This window comes from Pelobates fuscus, chromosome 2 (genome assembly GCF_036172605.1).
Source record: "Pelobates fuscus isolate aPelFus1 chromosome 2, aPelFus1.pri, whole genome shotgun sequence".
In the NCBI taxonomy this organism is placed as follows: domain Eukaryota; kingdom Metazoa; phylum Chordata; class Amphibia; order Anura; family Pelobatidae; genus Pelobates; species Pelobates fuscus.
Genome location: NC_086318.1, coordinates 265,475,728 through 265,501,592, shown reverse-complemented (window position 1 = coordinate 265,501,592; position 25,865 = coordinate 265,475,728). Strand labels below are relative to the sequence as shown.

Here is a 25,865-nt window from a genome sequence, read left to right as displayed (position 1 = left end):
CTATCCCATGCCTAGGATAGATGAGCTGTTGGATAGGATAGCTAGGGGACAATACCTCACTACAATTTATCTTTTTAAGGGGTATGGACAGGTTCCCCTAGCCCCTGAAGCCATCCATAAGTCAGCCTTTGTCACCCCATTTGGCTTTTACCAATTTAAGTTAATGCCGTTTGGGATGAAAAACACTCCGGCTACCTTCCAAAGGATAGTGGACCGACTCCTGGATGGGTTCCTGGACTACACCTGTGCATATTTAGACGATATTGCCACTTTTAGCGATACCTGACAGAAGCACTTGACCCGTTTAGGAGTGATCCTAGATAGGATTAGGGAAGTAGACTTAACTCTGAAGCCTGCCAAATGTAACATAGGCACGGCCGATGTGCAGTACCTTGGACACCGAGTGGGATGCGGGCAGCAGAAGCCCAAGCCCGCTAAGGTAGAAGCAGTGGCCCAGTGGCAAACCCCAAAAACTAAGACGCAGGTATTGGCCTTTCTAGGGACGGCAGGGTACTATAGAAAGTTTGTGCCCAATTATAGCGCCCTGGCCAAACCCCTTATTGACCTTACCCGTAAAAACCTTCCCCGCCAAGTCGCCTGGACCCTGGAGTGTGAGCAGGTATTCCAAAAATTGGAAAATGCACTTATAAATGCCCCTGTCTTGACAGCTCCAAATGCAACTAAACATTTTCTTGTTCATACAGATGCTTCTATGTTTGGAATGGGGGCACTACTGAGCCAAGTAAGGCCCGATGGCAGAGAACATCCCATGGCTTACAGCAGTTACCTAGAGAAGTAAGCTACACCGCCATCGAAAAGGAATGCATGGCCGTGATGTGGGCCCTCAAAAAGTTACAACCGTATTTATATAGACAGCCCTTCTCCTTGCTCACGGATCACAACCTGTTGGTCTGGTTGAACCTGGTGGCAGGGGAAACGCCAGCTGCTGCGCTGGAGCTTGGCGCTGCAGCCATTTGACTTCATGATTCAGTACCGCCCGGGGAAACAAAATGGAAATGCTGACGGGTTGTCTAGACCAACTGAATTGGAGAAATGATCCACGAGCAACCCCGGACATACCCAAGCCAATCCAGTAATGATCAGACTGTGTATGCCGGCTTGTAGTCATGGGGGGGCAGTGAAGCGGAATGCGCTTTGCCACAGTACCCATCTTTGTACTAGGGGTTTCCCATACCCCTTGTGTGCCTCTATTTTCCTGTGTTGCTACTGCTTGTTACTTGAGGAAACAAACAACAAATTATTACATTGTGTCTTTTTGTTTGGTTGTTCGGTATTATCTCTATTTCAGTTGACTTTCCCTATATAGTTCGACAAATGAACTAAGTACCTAACAACTAGGCTACCCATGAGAGGAGTGTGGTGCCAATTGACCTTTCTAACCCTGTTCACGCTCGCTTAACCACAAACGCATGAACCAACTGGGTGATCTCCTGGGGGGCCGCCGTTCGTATATGCAAACGCGTGGCGGTGGCCATCTTGGAATACAAACTGCACCAGCGGGGTTTGGTCGTCCAGTGTCTGGAATCCAAATTGGACACTCGACGGCACGAACACTGCAGAGACTTCCATCCTCGTGTAAGTTTGTGTAAACTCAGGGGAACAGAGCGGCATTCGGTGAAAAGAACCACACGAACGAGATGATTTCAACAAACTAAGGCACGAACAAGTTTTATATGCAATTTCGTGTAATTCAGACTCTCAAGCGTAGACCGACCGCACAGTCCAGACATATGGAACTATTTTCGGCATACAAAAATTACTATTTTCGGCATGCGGTTGGTAAGACTTCCATGGAATTGTCAAACCCCTGAACCGATCCGGGTGATTTTCCAGTATGTTGCTCCCCCATATCGGGGCTGTCAGGGAATGCCTGAATTGTGGGAGTGTGATATGTTTTTAGGGTATTTCCAAAAAAATTCTTTCGTTTGGAGGTAATTGAGTTAATACAGTAATTAACTCAATTATCTCCAAAGCAGGGGGAGGGATTGTGTGGAATTACCTGACTCTGTGTTTATTGGTGGTTACTGTTTTTACCTGTTTTTACCTGTGCCCAACAAGGTCCACCGTGGTAACCGTGTGGGAAAACTTGCATAACAAGCCACCATGGCCCACTAAAGATCAGTTCTGCTCCTAATACTGAGTGTCGTCCAGTTATTAGGAAGGGTGATGGGAGAATCGTGTAATATTCCTGAAGAATCCTGCTTGTTCCTGAGTAGCTGTTGGAGTAACCAGCAAAGGAGAGTTCCTGCTAGGACTAGCGCTCTGCTACACTCCTATACAGGGGCTTCCAGGACACTGTTTGGGCAGCACCCATCAGACCCCAGGTAAGAAGTCAATGTTATAAAATATTTGACAACTTACAGTGATAGGCACCAGGACACTTTTGGCACCATAACCACTACAATCTGTTTTTCTTGTTAGAGAGCTTGGAGTGTTTCTTTAAAATGTTGCTTGCTAGGTAAAATAACATACTATTGGTGATCTTGTGACAGAATCAATAGTGACTGAATTACTATCTGTAAATTATAGCAACATATTTTTTTACATAAAAACTATATTCAACACTTTACAGTGTCTTAAGCGAGTTCTTAAAAACAATATTTCATCTTTATTGTTGATCAATATTTTGCTTATGAAGGGTCTTCTGTTTATAGCAAAAAAGAAGGAATAATATTATTAATGTTCCCGTTCAGAGAAAAATTTAAGAAAAGTAATAGAAGTATAAAAGAAAAGGAATATCTTAATAATAATTGTCTGTGAAAGATACAAACTACTTTCTTACCACAGCATATAAACAAATATTTTTGATAATAAATGTATTTGTATTTTCCAGTTTTTTAATCATACATAAATAAAACATCTCACTATGCAGTCTGTTGATATGTTATTTGAAAATACTAATTCATATTTTCACACATACTTGAATATGATTGGAAACAATGACCTCGTAATAAAAGATCTACAAGTATCCATTGTTGATACGGGTTTCATTTGAATTTATGTTTAGAGGGGAAGGGACTAGTGCTTGAGTGTTCATTTTTAATATACCATTGAATTTTTTTCAACAGAGGTATATTGCGGACATTGGAATTCACTAAACACGGGGGGAGGGGCGGAAGGGGCAAAAGGTAGACCATCAGATGTTGTAGAACTACAACTACCATGGTGCTTTGCATGCCTTTAAAATGCCTTTATAATTACAAATCATCATTGAAGCTGTAGTTTTAAAACATCTGGGGATCTACCTTTTGGGCACCCCTGCACTAAACAATGAATTGCACTGAATTCCTCTCATCTAGCACTCCTTCCCTTATACTTGGGGATTTCAATATCCCAATCAACAACCCCAACTGCACTGATGCCTCTTGTCTGCTCTCTGTAACCTCTTCCTTTGGCCTTACGCAATAGTCCAATTTAGCAACCCATACAGTGGGAAACACTTTTGATCTTGCCTTCACCAATCTCTGTACCGCCTCTAATCTTTCCAATATTCCTTTTCCTCTATCTGACCACCATCTGCTGGCCTTTGACATCGGCATACCTAAGTCCCAATTGACACCACTGTCTGAACATCAATCTCACAGAAAACTCCAATGTCTAGACCTAAAGCATTTCTCCACTAATCTCCAAACTCTCCTTTTACCTATCTCAAACCTCACCTGTCCTAGCTCCGCAACTTCCTTCTACAATTCCACCCTCTGCTCTCAACTAGACATCATGGCACCTCCTACATTTAAACGCAGCAGGCACCCCCAACAACAACCTTGGCACACCAAGCTTACTCAATACCTCCAAAAATGTTCAAGAACTGCTGAACGCTGTTGGAGAAAGTCTCACTGTGCATCTGACTCTCCACTATAAATTTATGCTGCGCTCATACGGCTTGGCTCTTTCCTCTGCAAAAGTAAATTACTTCAATACCCTCATAACCACACTCTCCCACGAACCCAAACGACTATTTCACATATTTAACTCTCTTCTTCGCCCTATTGTTCATCCTCCACCTACTAACTTGACCGCCTCAGACTTTGCAACTCACTTCACTGACAATATCTCTACAATCAGGGAAGATATCTCTCATCTTTCTTCTTCCCCTTACACCACTTCCCCTAACCTCACTCCCTCGACTGTTCTATGTTCATTTGCACCCATTACAGTGGAAGAGGTTTATGCTCTGCTCCAGTCCTCCTGACCCACCACCTGCTCCTTAGATCCAATTCCCTCGCATCTCATCCGTACTCTGTCTTCTTCTATTTCACCACCTCTCACTAGAATTCTCAATCTCTCTCTCTCCTCTGGCATATTTCCATCACCCTTCAAACATACAACTGTAACCCCAAAATTGACAGACTTGCTTGAGTCTAACTCTCTGCTAGACCCGCTTCAGTCTGGTTTCTGCACTAAGCACTCTGTGGAAACGGCACTGACCAAAGTATCCAATGATCTAATCACTGCAAAATCTCGTGGCCACTACTCTATCCTAATTTTCCTTGACCTATCTGCGGTTTTTGACACTGTTGATCATCAACAGCTTCTTCTCATCCTCCGCAATACACCAACATGATATTGAGATATCAATATCTAGATATTGCTCTCTCCTGGTGCTCCTCCTACCTCTCCCACCGCTCTTTCTGTGTTTCTTTCTCTGGCTCTGCTTCTTCTCCCCAACTCCTCCCAGTTAGTGTCCCCCAAGGTTCAGTCCTTGGTCCCCTATTGTTCTCTATCTATACTGCATCGCTTGGTAAACTCATTGTAACGGATTCACTGGCACCCCGACTGGGTACCTCCATTGAAAGATGCTCCTAGCGCTTCCAGAGGACTCCAAGCACTCCACCAGACACCATAAGCACCGCAGGCTGCAGCTATCTCCCTTCAGAACGAAGCAGGAACAAGCTCTTACAAGAGCTCAGTGATTATAGCAAGGGAATATGCCTAGCATAGCAATCCCTTGTAGCAGATTCCCCCAATAAGAGACAGGACTCAAGTTGAGGGTAAAAATAGAACTCTCTGGCTGCTAGCTTGCAGCCCTTTTTATTAGGTGCTCCCATGAAGGGGAGGGACACACACAGTAACGTACATTAACCAATCACACAATAGTTACATCCCACACATAGCCCTCCCCTCTACCTGTAAACTAATTATCTGTACACACAGGAAAATACAATTATCCTAGGTAGGGAAAATACAGTTTTTACACAACATTCATAACTCCCAAAATATACATCACATTCGCATAAAAATACATATCAATCCATCCATTCAATCAATCCATTCGGGGGAACAACATATTCAAAAATCATACGAATTGGACCAGGGGTTCAAAAGTTAGTACAAATGTGCATTTGACCTTCTGGAAGCATGGTTTTTAGAAGCTCAAACTAGTTCCCCAGAATCCTCTATCCTGGAGACAATGGAGAAGCTGATTTAATTATATCCAGGGACAAACACAGCCTCCATTAAGCACATGTTACCAGCAACCACCAAAAGACATAAAAATACATAACTCCTGTTATACTAAACAGAACCCCCACATTCAACCCATCCCCAGATGGCTTGGATCTGAGCGCTCAACATATCCAAACAGCGTTTAGATGCCACAAACACAGTTCAAACGCCATGGGGTTTAAGTTTCGTATGGGCTGATGAGAGGGCCCATAATCCTGGGGCAGCCCAATAACCCATAGTATGCCCAAATACCGTGCATAAAGGGCCAAATCGCCCAGGGACCGTAGTCACAGGGTAAGAGGCGGGCAAGCAGCCCCCTCCAAACCACAGTGGCGAAGTGGCTTTCGCTACACTCATTAGCTCCTTTGGCTTCCAATATAATTTCTATGCGGATGACACGCAAATCTACCTGTCCTCTCCTGATCTCTCTCCATCCCTCTTGACTAGTGTCTCTGACTGCCTTTCTGCTATTTCTAACTGGATGGCTGCCCACTTCCTTAAACTCAACTTGACCAAAACTGAAATTCTAGTCTTTCCTCCCTCAAGTGTTGTTACTCCTGTGTCTCCCTCCCTCCAAGTCAACGGTGCTACCATCTGCTCCACCACGCAGGCTCGCTGCCTAGGTGTTCTCTTTGACTCCGACCTCTCCTTCATGTCTTATGTTCAGTCTATCGCCAAATCCTGTCATTTCCATCTCAAAAACATTGCATGCATCCTACCCTACTTAACGCCGAATGCGACTAAGGTGCTGATCCATTCAATTGTCCTTTCTCGCCTTGACTACTGTAATCCAATTCTCAGTGGATTCTCAGTGCTCCCAACTTACAGTCCATAATGAATGTGGCGACGAGGCTCATCTTCCTGTCTGCCCGCACCTCCCACGCCTCACCCTTCTGTCAGTCCATACATTGGCTTCCTGTAAGATATAGAGCTCAATTTAAAATTCTGGTTCATGATTTCAAATCTCTATATAATGCTGCTCCCACCTACCTATGCTCACTAATACACAAGTATGTCCCGTCTAGGCCCTTACGCTCTGCTGAAGACTAACGTCTATCTTCTGTCTATACTCCCACCTCTGATGCTCGCCTTCAAGACTTCTCCAGGGCTACACCGTTCCTGTGGAACTCACTTCCCTCCTCCGTTAGATGCTCACCCAGTCTCCACTCCTTCAAAAAAATCATTAAAAACCCACTTCTTTAAAAAAAGCGTATCAATTAAACTTTTAATAGCTCCCGACTGATTCCTCTCTTGCAACTGTCATTAGTCTAATACTACTCTTACCTTTTGTGTCACTTTACCCCACTCCCTCTAGCATGTAAGATCATTGAGCAGGGCCCTCAACCCCTCTGTTCCTGTGTGTCAAACTTGTCTGGTTACAACTACATGTCTGTTCGTCCACCCACAGTAAAGCGCTGCAGAATTTGTAGGCACTATATAAATAATAACATAATAATAATAATAATTAAAAACTAAACAACAAAATGTAGGCTGACTTGAAAAGAGCTATATTCACATTTTGGCTATTTTAGCTTTAAGTTTGGTTTTCAATGTACTACAATTTTCTGTATACTAAATGTACACAAACCCTAGTTTTATTGATAAAGAAACCAATGTATATTAAAATGTGCTATAGCAAATTCATACAGAACCTTTCCAAGCACTTCAAAGAAATGTAAAGGCGTCCATCTGGCTGAAATTTGACTGCAAAAGCAAACTGTAAGATACACAAATTAAATGAAAAAAAAAAAACACTATGGTTTGTTTACTAAAGACAAGTCAGATTTCCATGTGGTGCTTAGTAAATATCTTATTCATATAGTAGTTATCAGTTTATATCCACTGTTACTGCAGAAATTACCTGAGAACTACAAGGTCATGTACCCCTTATTTTAAAGAAGGTTCACCATTCTTTTAACCAACAATACCCCAAATAATTCTACAGTGCTCAGGTGATTCTCGTGACCATGGCAACCACTGACATGTGGTAAGACTTTCGACCTCTCAATTTTAAGATTGACCTCTTTCAAATATCTATTCTCAAACACCACTTCTTTGAGAAAAGGGAGAGATGAGAACCAATGAAGAACATAGATTTTATTATTTCAATCTAGAAATGGCACAGCTGAAAATGGCAGTGGCTTCAATTTACTTCAATAGTTTGTACAGTTCCCAGAATGATCAGGATTGTTTACTAAAGTGTGATTTGCTTTGATTACTAAGATAATTCAAAATGAATATCAAACTTTAGGCCATAGTAGCTCAATTAGGAGAAAATGCTTATGATTTGGCTATTTTGTGAAATTTATTTTGAATTTGTGTCCAATAACAACAACTGACATTTTACTGAATAACTCTCTTTTTTTTAATCTATGTTATCAAAAGTTCAGGCTATACTGGAGGTAAAAATCTTAAATGGCAAACTTAATGGTAATCTAATAGAGTTACCACTGAGTGTACTAATGATTATAAATGTAAAACAATTTCTAAACTTCAACAGCCTCTTCTGGCATAGGGTTATCCCTAATTCACTGGCAACAGGCATATGTAGGTTGGCAGGTAAATGTGTGTCTCTATGTGTGTTCATGTTATTTTGAAAAGAAATCTCCATGCCTCCAGCTGCTTTATAAATAAATGATACACCTTACATGGACAAATTATATATAAAACAAAATATTACTTACAATTTCTTCATGTTTTATGGATTCATTTATTTTTATTTCAGAACTCATTACATTTTCATAGTGGAGCTGAAAGAAAATGCTCTGCATAGATACTATGTGTCACTATTATTTTCCAGAGTGAGTTGGGAAAAATATTGTTTACGTGGCTTAAGTGCATTAATATTCATTCATTCTAGAATTTTAATAGAAATGCTTCCAGTTACAAGATTGTGGTTGTCAAGCATGCTTTTATTGTCAAAGTCAGCACCAGGGAGATAAGGACATTTTTTACATGGGTGATATTACATTTTCTGACTCATTGCCTTACTTTTGATAAGGTTACAGTTTGTGGTCTAGGTCAAATAAGACTATTCTGTCGCATCTTCAACTTCAATACTGATCAATTTGATAGCGTTTAACACTTAAAACAACTTATGTTAGAGAAGGGGAGGGAGGGGAGGTGAGTGGGGTGTCATGAATAGCAGAAAATGTGCCTGAAAGTGAAAGCTGCAGGTTGGCTGAGAATAGCCAGGTGGACTGAGAATAGTCAGAATAGTAAATAAGCTAGTTAAAAAGAAAGAAATAACAAAAAACAAACAAAAACAAAACAAAACAGCAGAGCAGGGCATGCAAGTATAGAGTTGCATGTATGTAAGTGTATACATTGATCCAATAAAGGTGAAGCGAGAATATTGAAAAAGAACTATATAAGACATTAAGATGTGTGTTTATAAAAAGTTTTGGTAGTTTGTGAGAAATCCAGAGTCTAAATTGAATCCTTCATTTCTGGTGTTGAAATGTGCTTCAGACCTGAGGTTGAGAGAAAAACTGTTAAAAACTTGTCTTTGAAATATTACGTTATTCCAATAAAAAAGGTATCATTGCATACTACAATACTCTGGTATTTTGGCATCTTGTCTATTGGACTAATACGGCTAATCCAATATACACTTTCTTTCTAATAGTACTTTCCATTAGAGTGGATTAAAATAGTGTATTGAAATGCATAACAAAATATGGAACTTCTTACCGAATAAATTAACCCAACATACCACTTGATTGAGTATCACACAGAAACATATTTTCTAAAGCATATATAATCCACATGTATTAAAAATATTAATTATTATATAAATAAATAGAATTCTGGAATCAATTGAAATTTTATAGAATTAACTTTTTTCACTAATGGAAACTTGTCATAAGCCATAACGTATTTCAAAATTTCAAATCAAAACACTCAACAAAAAATACTACTCAGACTTTTGAGCTATAATGGATTATATTTTTAAGTCAGATGACAAATCATCGCAATGTAAACTTGAATTAATAAATCCAGGCGTTTTTTTCAATGGAATTGTGGAAAAATCTTACAGGATGGAAGCAGTTGTTTGTTCAGTTTTCTGAGAGTATTGGAAACTCTAAAAGGTAATTATATGTAGGTAAATGTGCTGGAGTTGATAAATAGATTCAATTTATCTTTTCTTGTCTTGTAAATTGGACAGACCATTGTATGCATTGTTTTCTTATCAGTACATTGTAAAATCCTCAGGCCAAGTTGTGTTTGTCAGGGCTGTTGCCATTTGCCACTGGCTTATATGCTATCTCTTGATTGCTCTCAGCATTATAAATAGAATTGCAGTTCAATGATTTCCAAGACAATCTGTAAAAAAGAACAGTATTTTGATGGCCTTTCAGATTACAACATATGCCTCACACAAGTATGGAATATATTATTATTATTATTATTGGCATTTATATTGTGCCAAATTATTCCACAGCTTTTTACAATATTATTAAGGGGTCTTTAACAAATTAGAAACTATTACAAATTCAAGGGCGTAGGTACCTAGCACTGCAGCGCATACAGCCTCCCACATCTCATTAAACCAAGCGAATTAAGTGTCAACAGAAGTAGGTAATTTGAGAACTAGTATTTTCTATTGTTGTTCATATCTGTTACATTGTATTTTCTTTTCTTACTATAATTATATTACTCAGTAGTAGGTACGCAAACACCCACGTGGATACTCATACCTAGAAGTGTCATAGTCTAATTTACCATTAGCAGAGGCCCTACACATTCATACACATTCATAAATAACACAGTCACCCGACTAGGAACTTACGATATGACCACACTAAGGATCCACACACACAACCCCAGGGGATGAAATACCCAAGAAAAATGATCTTTGACATTGGTGGACTACCATAGACACAAAGCAGAAATAGTCTACATCCAAGAGACCCATTTTCGCAAAGACTCAGCCGGGGGTGGCGATGTTAATGGGGAGCCATGTCCCATTCACCTACTAAGAACAATTGGCAGATGACTCAGGCAGGTTTATATTTGTATATAAAAGATATATAGAATTTATCACACACTTATGGATAGTGTCCACATACAGTGCTGTATAAATCTCAATTCGAAAAGTGATTGTGATCAAAAGTGAAATAACTTCCCTTAGAAATATAGGATATGCCCGAAGATTTCCTCCTATCTTCAATTCAACATGTGTATGGTATAGGGCTATTCCAAGCTAGGGAAATAAGAAATATATGGCATAGTGCAATACTGTATATACTATAATTGGAAATATGGGCAAGTGACAAATGCTCACTCACACTTTAACATCCCAAGTGCCTTCAGAAATATACTTGGTGTGTCTTCTTTGCTTCAAATACTTGGTAAATGTGAAGCTCACATAAAAAACAAAGTGCAAAGAAATAGATTGGATGACTGTATGAGTAAAGAGTAAAAAAAAGCATTTATTACTTACATCAAAGTAAATAAAAGCAGGTAAATCAGTCCAACGCATTTCTTCCCTGTTAGGGACTTCCTCAGGGACAATCTTTAACAAAGATGATGAATAAAAATACATACAAACCTAGTTACAAACATCCCCTAATATATACCACCCCCAATCAGTCCCAATGATGGTTCTGCAGATGATTCCATTTCTTTTCAGCTGTTTTCAATTCAAATTTGAGGTACTTTCGGGTTTCGTGTGTCCTGTGCGGTCACGTGACGTGCGTGATGACGTCATGCGTTCCAGCTATGCGTTCCACCTTCGTTTCGGCTGTCACTCATAATGACAGGCTATGTTGAAAAAAGTCCAAAAAGACTGTTTCTGAATAGAAATATTACAAAATTATGTCCCAGACACTAGCCCAACCATTTACCAAAGCTTTTAACTCACAAAATCTCTCTTCCGCCATCCCCAAATCCACATTGGAAACAACCATTGCTTTAATCTCCAAGCTGGGCAAGGACCCCACTAACTGTGGCAGTTACAGACCCATCTTATTGATTAATATTGACTTAAAATTACTGACAAAAATTATGGCAAACAGATTGCTTCCAGGGCTCATACATCAAGACCAATTAGGATTCCTTTCAGGTAGGGAAGCGAAAAACAACACCACTAAAATCATCAACCTGTTTTATTGGGCACAAACAAACAAAGTTCAGAGTGTCCTGCTGGCCATCAATGCCGAAAAGGCCTTCGATCGGGTGAGCTGGTCTCTAATGTTAACAACGATGCATCACTTGGGCTTTGGATCACGATGGCAGGAGTGGCTGGCATTGATTTACTCGTCACCCACAGTCCGACTGCGTATCAATGGTCAATTTACCAATCCAGTCCTAATAACTAATGGCACATGACAAGGGTGCCCTCTGTTTTCCCTATTATTCATCCTTGTTCTGGAACCGTTCCTACAAGGAGTTAGAGATAACCAACGGATCCAAGGCTTTCGAATCAAAGGACAAGAATATAAGATCTCTGCATTTGCAGACGATCTACTATTCACAATCTCAAATCCACTCAATACTATACCACTCATACTTGCAGAAATGGACAGATACCGTGTAATATTCAACTTCCAGGCAAACCTTACCAAGTGTGAAATACTACCACTCTACAAAACCCCAGAAGTAGACAAACTCCTGCAATGAAGATTTAACTTTTCTTGGGCCAACAGTTCAATTAAATATCTTGGGTTCCACCTGCCAATTAAGGTAGACCTGTTATACGAACTAAATTTTCTCCCACTGACTAGGGCCATTTAAACAGATACTAAATGTTGGTATAGACCTTGCTTCGCTTGGTTCTGTAGAATTAATATTCTTAAAATGAACGTCTTACTGCACATCTTTTATTTACTACAAACTCTCCCTATCCCGAAAAAATTATTTGATGTACTCAGGGCGACGATCACATCTTTCATATGGTCTAACGCACACCCTAGAATAGCATACTCCACATTAACCAAGAAACGGGGGGAGTGAACCTACCTGACATTGACATATACCACATATATGACAAGGATATATGAATGGACCAGGGAATCCCCTACTCAACAATAGGTTACCATAGAAGAATCATTCTTTGACATACAATTGCAGACGATACCACGGAATAAATCCAGTCAGGCTTACCTCATAAACAAAAAACACCCAACCATAGCAGCAACGCTTCGAATATGGTCACACTTATCACAATCCATGGCTCTCTCGCCATACCCTTCCCCGTTATACCCTCTCACACACAATCCACTTTTTCAGGAATGATAATCGGGGAAAGTATACAGACTCTACCACGACCAACCTTATTTGTCACTCCGAGACATGACCAGGGACCATAACATAAAACCATTACATTAGTTAATCACAATGACAGCTCCCACAGGCACTCAACAACTACACTACAACCAGATTACACACTTCATTAGGAGCCTGAGTGTTCTACCCAGAGGAGACCGGGAGCTCACAAAATTTGAACAATTCTCTAGCACCCACCCACTGAAAAACAGATTACTATCCACCATGTACACACAAATACAAAACTCACATCCTCCTGTTCTCCCTCAGTTTGTGACTAAATGGGCAGAGGAACTATACATAGATATAACACAGGAACAATGGCAGAACATCTGTATAAGAGTGCATAAAGCAACCACCTCCACTGCGGCGCAAGGAAGCAATTACAAACGCCTCACACGCTGGCACTATACACCCGCCAAGATCCATAAGATATACCACAGGATAAGTGCTGGAGATGTCTCCAAATGGAGGCACACCCGACACACATTTGGTGGCAATGCCCAATAATTTCCAAATATTGGGAGCGTATCCACACGCTCATTCAGATAATAACAAACACAAAAATACCACTCTCACCAGAATATTTCCTCTTTCGGACACCTTCACCTCACCCTAGGAAACATGAGACAGTATTAATCTTGCAACTAATGATGGCAGCCACTCAGCTAATTCCACTAAAGTGGAAACAGCTAAAGCCACCATCCATTAGGGAATGGATACAACGGGTAGAAGGAATCAAGCAGATGGAGGAAATTACATACGCCCTAAATTTTAGCAAATTCACCAGAATATGGGAACATTGGAATGCCTTTATGAAGGCAGGTACAAGGGCCTACTAAACAGTATCAGTCACATGAAATTGAACACTTAATGTAATTCGCACAGTGCATGGACTAGCACTAAAAGGTTGCCTGCCATCCACAGGCGTACAAAATTCCATGCACATAGTAAACATAACAGGATATAATCAAAGTCCTATTAGTCTATGCTACCCCTGGGATTTGAAATTTAACAAGATGATAATTTCTACATAGGCATATCAGTATATGGTGGGAGAGAGACAAAGTATATCCTAAGATACTTCCACCTACTCCACCAGGTTATTTTGTTTTATTATACTAGTAGAATATATTAAGAATCAGCAAGAACCGCAGACTGTAATGTAATGTGTTACACTAGTAATCTACAATCATCAACCAAAAATGTATTAACACGCAGCTATTAATTAGAAAGGAAACTGTTAATATTATTGGATATGTTAATATTATTGGATGTGATTTTTATGACACTTTTGTATCACCGCAATTATGTTACACAATTATGTTACACAAATTAATATGTCTCGAATATCGTTGTTATATTTGCAAAAACCAAATAAAAATTAAAAAAAATAAAAACTATTACAAATTTTGACAGGAACAATAAGTTTATGAGGACTCTGCTCAAAGAAGCTCACAATCTAGAGGATGGATATACATATGTTGTAAAAATTACAACCCAACTGATAGTAGTGGCAGATGTACTCTTAGTCAGTAGCTGCTAAATGGCTAAAATTTTCCATTTGAATTCAGCTCTCTCCTATTAGTAAAATTAAAATGGGGACAGAAAAAACTTGTTTGTGTCTTCCGCAATCCCCACCAGCCATTATTATAAAAACTGAATTATTTATATGTACACACATATACTATTTCATGTGATTAATAAAGCTCACAGCCTTCCTCCAGTGTTGGATGCCCATGTACTTGTTAAGAATGGATGCCTATGTATTTTTTTGTTAAGAGAGTACTGCTCCTTGCACATGACATATGTAGTTGATAACAGAGTTACCCGCTTGGGATGCCTAAATTCTGCACAAGTAGTGAACTAACTTGGGGTATCGGGGGGTGAGCTAACCCCGGAATAGTAGAGAGCTACTGGGATCAGCCTGTGCTCTGACTTCATGACCTCCTGCCAGAAAATGGGATTCAACATCGCCCTAGCCCTGGCAAAAAATACAGAGCTGCAAGGAGCAGAGCAAGCCGTGCACAGAGTGATCCCAGCAGAAATACTGGACACTAGGGTTATAAATATGTGTGTGCATGTGCATGTGTGAGTGCATATGAATGTGTATGTGTGTATGAACGTGTGTGTGTTCTTATAAATGTAAGCATAAGTCTGAGTATGCTTACATGTGTGTATATAAATATGCGTGTGCATGTGTGAGTGCATATGAATGTGTATGTGTGTATGAACTTGTGTGTGTGTTCTTATAAATGTAAGCATAGGTCTGAGTATGCTTACATGTGTGTATATAAATGTGAGTATGTGTGTTTGTAATTTCCCTAACTAAAGGTTGTTAGGGGGCATTGTAGAAAGACAACTGCAGCAAAAAAACAATTATGCAGTTTTGGGTGGTGCTAATATACATTTCTGGCCTGGATGCCAGATAATGGTACACCTCTGTTCATCACAGCTTTGATGTCAGCTCTGATTTAAATAGGGTTCACTGTAATAAATCATGAATGTAGAGATGGCTGTTAATTGACGTGAGCAATGAAATCCACTTTTGCTTGGGTTGAAAGATCAGTCTTGAGTAAAGTGCCAAGACTACAAGAGGAAACACATCTCCTCATATCCTAGGTCAGGGATAGGCAACCTTCGGCACTCCAGATGTTGTGGAATACATCCCCCATAATGCTCTTACACCCATAATGCTGGTAAAGCTGTCCTAATTTGTAGTTACCTATAGGTCTGTAATCAAATGATTTCACTGTCTTAAAGATTGCATGATTGTCTTGATAAGTGACGCAGCAACAGCCAGTAAATCTGTCAGGTGCTCTCTTTTATAGTGAGGTAATACTGAAAATCTATTCCACTGAAAATGTATTTTAAGATTCTGAGAGTACTACATACCTATATAAATGGAGAGAGAGAGAGAGAAAGAGAGAGAGAGAGAGAGAGAGAGAGAGAGAGAGTCTATCTGTATGTATGTTTATTATAGTTGTCTAACAAAGCAACATATAGACACACATACAATATATTTGCTGTAGTTTATAAAGGTTTCATGGTGCAGAAACAAATTTAGTACTAATTTGCATCCCATGGGATTTCATGTTTTTTACAATAGTACTTTTATTTTTGACATTTAAAGCCTTAAATACAGATTTTACTATCTCAGTACTTCTGGAAACATGTTTATTTTCACTAATTAAAAAATAAAACTACAATATCGACGTAAACATATTGCCTCAGCTATCACAAAATAAATCTAGCTTTGTCAATAAAATAATAATAAAAACATTTTGAGAAAGCACAACGATTTCAGTGTATTTCGTAGAACACATGATGTATTTATTTGTGTCTTTACTGCCATCTAGCGGACATATCATGGGATTTCCCCCAATGACCTATATAATATGTCTGTACAGGAATCTCATTTCAAACCATACGCTGTACCCGTAGACTTCCGCAGGTGCATATAATCTAACGGCATCGTGTTCCAGCCATTCTGTACAATTAGTGTTTTCTTCAGTCTGGGCTACAACAGCTTAATTTCTATTACGGGAATGATTTGCAAAAGTGATGTCTAGAAACCTATATATTTGTTGTTTGAGGTTTCTGTTATCATGTTATTATTCCGCTGTTTTAGCTCAGCGATACACTATTTCAGTTGTTTTTCCATATCCTCAATGCCTGAAGATGTGATGTTGAGGAATACTCTCCACTCCTGTGATGCCAGTAACAATTTACCTGGATGTTCGAACTGAATCCAACCTCCTTTAGCCCCAGTTGATGTGACTACCTAGGAGACCGAACTAGATGAGTTATTTTGTGTGTGTGTGATATTAGTATTGTTTTTTTTTTTGTTGTTTTTTTTTATTATTTCTTTATTTGGTGTCAATCATCAGTGAACAGATTGAGGGAAAATGCGTTGGGATTTTTGCCTCTAAAATCCTGTAATCCAGGAGAAATTTGACTATTGGTACTAAAGGACCAACTTGCCTGCTTAATGGTCAGTTTTCTTTTCACGGACAACAAGTGTTACTCTATGCAAATTAGCACTGGAAACCTCAATTAACGCAGGAATGACGTCGTAATAATCAGGTAATTACTTTAATCACTACAATTCTTGCCGAGAAAATGAAGATACATTATATCTAATAAGATGAAGTATAGCTGCTATATATTATATTGATTGAGGTGGTCTTTTTTTTTTTTTTTCTTCATTCATTGCTGATATGTAACAGTCTCCATTCGAGTTATAGTCTAAAAGGTCATAAATGCTGTATAATCACATTAAAATACCGTTAAATATGACCATACAATCTTAATTGAATTTTGATGTACCTTTTTATAGTCTGACATTTTGCTATTCATTTTATCAAGTCTGTTTAATGAACTATTATTTCTTAACTGCTATAACGAAGGATACTGGGACAGTAAGGTATGCAGGCTTCAACAACGTTAGTGTTCAGATGTCATTAAAATGCAGGGACATAGTCTTCAAAGGGCTGCGTTTATGCAAAGCTTTTTTTCCCATTAGGTTTTAATCAAGATTAAATTGCTGTTTTAGGGTATACCGTTCTAGCGGTACAGGTGAATGGTATACGGTGGCAAATCATTTAAAAGACATGTGCAAGTAAAATAATAGACCATGTGCTATGCATGCTTTAATATTAATGTATCAGAACTAGTACCCTTTTTTCTGTTCTCAAATTATCAGCCTTTTTTGTAACACTAAAGGGTATAAGTGCAACTCACCTAGATATAATGTAACATGAATGCATGTATATATAACTAGCCTTGCAGTAGGCAAATTTTTCTGTGAAATTATGTATTATGTACAACATGCATCCCCTGCCATTACTGGTTACTTTCAGCTTAATCCGGCAAAGGAACTGGCTTGTGTAAATCCAGGACTGCCAAATGGTTAACGCAGCTGTATGTGGTAGAGAAGAGATTTCAACACTGGGGTTGAATGCTTATTTGGCAACACGCTTCATAATTTGGGTAAGACACCATGACTGTTGGCTCTTTAGAAGTTTCTAAAAAAATAAAACCCAAATTAACATTACAGTACTAGCGTTTTGATTCTTCTTGAGCTTACATTTTTCCCCTTTGAGAATGAAACTAAAATCTTACTTGTGTTTAGAGGTCGACAACGAATATAGCATTTTTTTGCTTTCCTCTATTAAAATTCACTTTGAATAAAATAAACTGTGTAGTGCATTACTGGTATCTTCTAGGTGACAGTGTAGGTGTCTTTCTAGATTGAAATGCATTGTACATGGGCCAAGCAGGTACACAATAAAGATATGTTGTTCGCCAGTAATTAGTGCTACTAAAGTACATCGAAATTACTGTGTTATTATAGTCCTGGAGATTGTGCTTTGTATCTGTATGCTTAGCAACACACCTATTGAGCTCTCGATCTGTGAAAATGAAAAACAGCTGGCAAACTGCTAACACTGTGATTATCTCAATATAAAGTTGAAAGTTTTTTTTTTTTTTCTAGCAATGTTAGTGTCAGAGTTGCTAAATTACCTGCCTTAAAATTGTATACGGTTGAGTTTAGTGACAGCCATTTCTCAGTCCAATTCCTGCAGTTTTAATTTTGACATCAATAAGTGAAATGTTATAGTTTGATATATCCACAGTGTTCTGCAAGGAATACAATAAATGAGATATATATTTCATGTAAATACACAATTTTTCAGTGTGTTCTTCATTATGATGTAGTAGTGGCTGGTGGTTTTAAGATGGTGGGCACTTGATTCAACCCCTTAAATTTGACTCTACAACCTGTCTCAAGTAAACCACTCCTCCTGAACTGTTGGGCTCTATGAATTTATCCCCTGGCACTCCACCCCTCACTTGTTGAAATCTCATGACTTCTTTAACACTATAATCCAATGCAAACCAATATAGATCAAATGTGGTAAATGAAAACCAGTTTGAATATATTTCCAGTATAATTGTAATTGTTTTTGTTAGTTGCTCTGTGTCTCAGATAGACTTCTGGTCTGCACTGCTGTCCGGGTGACTTTCTGATCTACCAGGCTCTGCCTTGCTTGTCTTCAGCTACCAATAATGCAAGCGTGCGAGGCTGATTTTTAAATTCTGAAGAGAGATCAATTTATTAATCCCTAACAAATCTTGCTGCACATCACTGTTTCATGTGCTGCCCATCAACCTGTTAAGTGATGTGTGTCTAGGAAACCATGGTGGATATGGGAACTCTAAAACAAACTGACAACACAATTAAAACTAGGGAACCGAGACAGACAAATACTATGACAGCCAATTGTACATATACACTCCACTTGCCATATTTCTTGTCATTTTCATATTTTGACTTTTTTTTATATATAACCCCTCCATATGTTAGGTTATGTACTCCACGAATATCTATAGCTGGAAAATTAGTCATTTTATGATTCTAGGAGTTAAGCCAACTTTTCCCAGCTTATCCTATTATTATATTTATATCCCCTTTTCCCAATTTTTTCCTTTTACTAGAATTTTATTAGTATTATACTTTGTCATCTTTCACTCAATTATGCTCCCTTATTTTACAGGGCAGGTTGCATTATGTCTCCTTCTATGTAGCCAAAAATAAAGAGAGGAAGAGTTGGATGCTGTGAGTGTATTTGAGAGAGTGTATTTAGCAACTGCTTTTAATCTGATACAGTACAGGAATAGGTGTAACATATTCTTCCTCACCTTGTGTTAGCGGCCGTGCATCTGCATGTCTGACACTTGCGGCATGTTAATGAATGCCGGCCGCTGCGGATCCATGTAAAAGTATACCCTCATGTCCCCTCACGTGATTGACGACGTCGGCGTGCACGTGACATCACTCATGCGCGGCGCGCGCACGTTTAGGGGTCAATGAGCGATTTCAGCGAATCAGAAAAGTAAAGCAGGTATTTAAACCTAAAAGTACCTGTCCTCATTGCCCTGTCGTGGTTGTCTGAGAGCGCATTAATTCTGGTTATTTGACTTTGGCTTTGATTTTGACTTCCCTGTTTTCTGGTATCCATGACCTCTGGCTTTCCTTAATCATTGTGTCCCTTTCTGTGTATCCCCTAACCTCGGCTATATCTCTGACTATTCTTTGGTATGTTAGTCCGGCCATTCTAAGGCCCGGTATACGTTATTTATTAGTCACCTGTGTTACACAATTCTACTGTAATCCTGACATTACGACAGGGCTATAGATCCTGTAGAATTGTGTAAGCACATAGCTGCTTGCGAAAGGAAACTAGAGGAAAATGATCACCGCATGGCTCAATTTGCCCAGGCTTTCAGTACGCTTCTTACCCGAACAGCGCATCTGCAACCTGTGGCCTCTTCTACTGTTTCACCCCCGCCTTATGTACCTCCACCTATAGTACAAAAGGCACCCACTATCTCTCTATCTCGTCCCCTGCATTTTAATGGTAATATCCAAGAATGTCGGGTATTCCTTAACCAAATAGAGTATCATATTGAGGCCTCACCGGGATCTTTTCCCACAGATAGAGCTAAAATTGGTTACCTGATGAACCAACTAAAAGGTAAAGCTTTAGCTTGGGCCAATCCATTATGGGAGAGTAAGAAGAGTGTGGCACGCAATTACCAGGAATTCCTTATGGAATTTAAACTTACGTTTGAACCATTAGGCAGGGAGGAAGACACCTCTACTGCCCTGATGCACATCAAACAAGGGAACCGGTCTATCTCGGAGTATGCCATAGAATTTCGTACCCTGGGTTCTGAGGTAGACTGGACTAACAGTGGGCTAATCTCTGCATTTAAAAATGGACTATCTGAAACTATGCTAGATGAGATTGCTGTCAAAGATCTACCAAAGAAACTTAAATGAGTTTATCACATTTGTTATGCAAATTGACAATAGACTAAGAACCAGAGAAGCTACTAGAAACAAGACCAGACCAGACGTATGACTATACCTTTAGTGAACAAAATGCCTACCCCATTCCCCTTATTGCTGAGTTATTTGACAGACTCCAAGGTGCTAAAGTATTCACTAAGCTTGACCTTAGAAGTGCTTACAATTTAGTAAGAATCAGGGAAAACCATGAATGGAAGACTGTATTTAATACCAGAAGTAGACACTATGAGTATATGGTGATGCCATTCGGGTTGTGCAACGCTCCAGCGGTTTTCCAAGATTTTATTAATGAAGTACTCAAGGACTACATTTACTCATTTGTCTTAGTCTATCTGGATAATATCCTTATTTATTCCGCTGACCTTCAAACTCTGGAAATCATGTTAGACAAGTCTTGCAAACCCTATTGAAAAATCACCTTTATTGTAAATTGGAAAAATTCATCTTTGATCAGTCTGAAGTACAGTTTTTAGGATATAATATCTCTTCTCGGGGTTTCAGATGGATCCTAAAAAAAACTAGAGTCTGTTCTACAGTGGCCTTTACCAACTGGTTTGAAAGCCATTCAAAGGTTCATTGGGTTTGCCAATTATTACAGAAGGTTTAGAAAGGGTTTTTCTTCAGTAATAGCCCCCATCACCAATATGACACGCAAGGGGGCTAATAGTGCAATATGGTCTATGGAGGCTATTGAAGCCTTTGAAACTCTCAAACAAAGATTTGCCTCTGCAGACATATTAATACATCAATACACCAGTAAACCTTTCATACTGGAGGTTGATGCCTCAGACGGGGGTGGGGGCTGTTCACTCCCAGGAGCCAGGATACTCCTTTGCATCCTTGTGGTTACTTCTCTAGAAAGTTTTCCCCTGCTGAGCAAAATTTCGATATTGGCAATAGAGAATTGTTGGTCATTATTCTAGCTCTCAAGGAGTGGGGACATCTTTTGGATGGTTCCAAGGACCCCTTTTTGATCATTACTGACCACAAAAACCTAGCTTACATCGGTGATGCTAAACGATTATCATCTAGACTGGCTAGGTGGTCACTATTCCTTTCTCGCTTTAATTTTCTTATAACTTATAGACCTGGTTCTAAAAATGTCAAGGCCGACGTCTTATCTAGACAGTTTGATACTGAGTCTATACAAGAAACGTCCCCTATCATTCCCCCTGAATGTATCAATGCTTCCACTATCCTTTCATTGTCCTCTCCGCTGCTTGGCTCCATAATGGAGGCTCAGTCTCAGACACCCTGCGGTAAACCTCAAGACAAATTGTTCGTTCCATTGGGTGAAAGGGTTAATATCACGAAGGTGTGCCATGACAGCATGACTGCTGGTCACCCGGGTATTAATAAATCCACTACTGCGATCATGACATCATTTTGGTGGGATTCCCTCAGGAAGGATGTTAAGGAGTATGTGCAAGCTTGTTCTGTTTGTGCAGTTTCTCATAAACTCCCTTTTGGCTTGTTACAACCTCTTCCTATTCCTGAGGTCCCATGGTCCCACTTGTTAATGGACTTCATTATTGAACTTCCTAGTTCTAACAGTTATACCACTATTCTCATGGTTGTCGACCGTTTTTCTAAAATGGCTCATTTTATCCCACTCAAGAAATTGCCGTCATCACAAGGCCTGGTACTAATCTTTATACGTGAGATTGTCTGTCTGCATGGCACTCCTCACAATATTTTGTCTGATAGACGTTCTCAGTTTGGATCCCGATTCTGGAGAGCTTATAATAAGCAATTGGGCATTGAGTTGTCCTTTTCATCCTCTTACCACCCCCAGACTAATGGTACGGCTGAGAGGGCTAACCAGTCTTTGGAATTGTATTTGCGTTGTTTTGTTAATAGCACTCAAGACAATTGGTCCGAATTATTACCATGGGCCGAGTTTGCTAGGAACAATGCTGACCATGACTCCTGTGGACATAGCCCATTTTTTTAAATACTGGCCAGGACTCTACTGTCCTACCAGCTGTTTTTTTCTGACACGGCTATTCCTGCTTTAGATGACCATCTTGCCTCTATTCATGATACCTGGGTCAAAGTTCACTCCGCCCTGTGGACTGCTTGTGACCATTTCAAGCATTATGCGGATAAACGGCGGGGTTCCAACCCTGTTTACCAAGTGGATGAGACATCCGGGTTAAAGTCCCTAACATGAAATTTGCTCCTAGGTTCCTTAGGCCTTTTCGTGTCCTTTTGAGGCTAAATCCCATTTCGTACTCTCTGGCCCTTACGGCCTTCTTGAAAATTCCTAACACCTTTCATGTCTCCTTACTCAAACCTCTTGTTTGCAATAAATATACTGTCCCAAGTGTCCCTCCTCCTCCCTTGGTTGTTTCTGGACAGGAGGAGTATGAGGTCTCTTCCATAATTGATCCCAGATTTTCTCCTGGCACTTTGCAGTACTTTGTAGATTGGAAAGGTTATGGTCCGGCCGACTGTTCTGATATACATGCTGGCCGCAAGATCTGCTATTTTCATGCTAAATTTCCTCTTAAGCCTGGTCCTGACTGTCCGGTAGGCGGTCTTCAGGTGGAGGGTAATGTAACATATTCTTCTTCACCCTGCGGATCCATGGCAAAATATACCCCCATGTCCACTCACGTGATTGACAATGTTGGCGTGCAAGTGACATCATGCACGCACGTTTTGGGGTAAAAGTGATTTCAGCCAGTCAGATCAGGATGTAATCCTGACAATGGGATACTAAAGGAAAGAGGCACTTTCAATTGGTCTCTAAGTTACAACATCCAAAGAGAAACTGATTGGATGATGTCATACACAGTTCTAGGAGCACACTGAGCATGTGTAACTTCTAAACTCAGAATATGTTTTGTTTTTGTTTTTTTCTGGAATGAACCTACACCCTGATGTTCCCATTATCACATGCAAAACAATGAGGTTTTTACTGCATTAAAACCACTGACAGGGAATTGAATTAGTGATTACATCCTTACAATGGCACCTGTTAAGAAGTGGTTTATATTAGGCAGCAAGTGAACAAGCAGTTATTAAGTTGTATGTCCTATAAGCAGGAATAATGGGCAAGTGAAAAGATCTGAGTGACTTTGACAAGAACCAACTAGCGATGGCTAAATGACTGGGTCAGAACATCTTTAAAACAGCAAGTCTTGTAGGGTGTTCTTGGTATTCAGTAATTAGTACTTACCAAAAGTTCAGCAAGAAAGAACAACTGGTGAACTGGCATCAGGGTCATGGACACCCAAGACTCATTGATGCATGTGGGGTGCCAAGGCTAGCCTTTCTGGGCTGATCACACAGAAGAGCTAAAGTAAGCTCAAATTGATAAAGAACTTAATGCTGGGCTTGATAGTAAAGTGTCAGAAATTACAGTGCATCAAAGTTTGCCTGTGGGGCAGCGGAGCGGAGATGTCCATGATGACATCTGTCCACTGCTGAATGCTCCTTCAATGAGGACATCGGCATCTAACTGCAGCATGGTGTAGTGGAAGGTTTCCTGGTCTGATAAATTATGTTTTTTTTGTTGTTTTTTTTTAGATCATGTGGATGGCCAGGTGCATGTGTATTTCTTTCCTCGGGAAGAGATAACCGCAGCAGGATGCTCCATAGGAAGAAAGCAGGCTGGGCAACACTCTGCTGGGAAACCTTGGGTCCTGGCATGCATGTGAATGCTACTTTGACATGTACCACCTTCCTAGAGATTGTTGCAGACCACGTACACCTATTTCCCTAATGGCCTCCAAAGTCCCCAGATCATAATCCGATCAACAAATCCCATCCATGGAGGCCTTACATTGAAACTTGCAGGAATTAAAGTACCTGCTGCTAATGTCTTGGTGCCAGATACCACATGACACATTCAGAGGTCTTGTAGAGTCAATGCCTCTACACATCAATGCTGTTTTAAAAGCACAAGGTGGGCCTACACAATATTAGGTAGGTGCTTTTAATGTTCTTTAACCCCTTAAGGATTAAACTTCGGGAATAAAAGGGAATCATGACATGTCACACATGTCTTGTGTCCTTAAGGGGTTAAAGAGTTACTCCAAGCACTATAACCACTTCAATGGTTCACATTGGTCATGGTACATGAAGTTTTTATGACAGAGAACCAGAAGAAATGGTGGCACAGCTGCCTGTGAAGCTAAAATTCCTCCCCTTCCCCTTCCCCCTCCCCTCCCTCAACATCAGAGCTGGATGAAAGGTTTTAGTCAGTCCCTAGTCTGATGAGGACTCATTGCAGATACTAAGGATTTGCAGCAAACACATGAAGTTCAAAAGTTTGTATAAAGTATAATAAATAAGGAAGCAACCCACAAAATCACACTCGGCTAACCCACCCCCCCCCCTTCTCCCTACACACACCCACACATCTGTAGTTGGTGCAGTGTTTGCAGTGGATACAGTGTGTGTCTGTAAATATGTGGGGTAGTATTGCCTAGGGGCCATACTTTTGCTTCTGCCTCTTATCTGTGGCCAGTGGGACATTTCACTCCCTAGTAGTCCAGTGGCATTGTGCAGGCTGGAAGCTGCAAGCTGCATATAGAGTGCAGCCTGGCCTGTGTGACATGCGGAGCATTGCCATGGTAACCTGCATCAATGCTCTGACAACTGGTGGCTTGTGAGAGTTGGAGAGAGGAGCTGCCGGAAGCTGGAAATAATTGTGTGCTGTACCTCCCATGACTGCCGACTCTGATATCATTTGCTATAGTGTTAAACTGTCGCTTTGGAAGGAACAGATATTGCACTTTATGTGCGAAATACGGCGCTATATGGTAACGTGTGGCAATGCTCCAACCAGCCTGCTTACGGGAAGAACACAGAGCCTCCCATGCCCTTCCCTCCTTCTGCTGGAACTAAGTGCCAGTGGGATGGTAAAAGAGGGAGATCTGTGATCTCCTTACCAGCCCAGGAGGGCTTACAGCAAGGCTGGCTCTATATGGGACAGGAGGGGAGATGAAAGGATGTCCCGTGCCGGCCTTGGTCCACAGCCACCGAGTCCCACTGGGTATTTCTGCAGAACCACCCACCGCCTGCGTGAAAACCGAAATCTCTCATTAGTGGGTGGTAGGGACCAGGTTGACTTCCCCTGCTTTAGACACATCACACTGTATGGCATAAGCCCCTCCCCCTTCATTAAAAAATCTGCCTGCCATCAGCAATATAGTTTTGTCACATGCATACATACATATTTAAATATAAACAGTAACATTCTATATAAGTGCATGCTATTGAATTATAGTCATAGTAGCAC

At 40.1% G+C, this 25,865-nt stretch overlaps 1 protein-coding gene across 1 annotated transcript in view; it reads left to right on the top strand.

Moving 5' to 3' along the window:
• Window positions 1-16,643: 16,643 nt before the first annotated feature.
• The window catches only part of CHRM3 (cholinergic receptor muscarinic 3), a 252,798-nt gene continuing 243,576 nt past the window's right edge, over window positions 16,644-25,865 (top strand). Inside the window, exon 1 of the mRNA XM_063441774.1 lies at window positions 16,644-16,821. The gene's annotated coding sequence lies outside the window, so the exon portion shown is untranslated. The remainder of the gene's footprint in view (window positions 16,822-25,865) is intronic.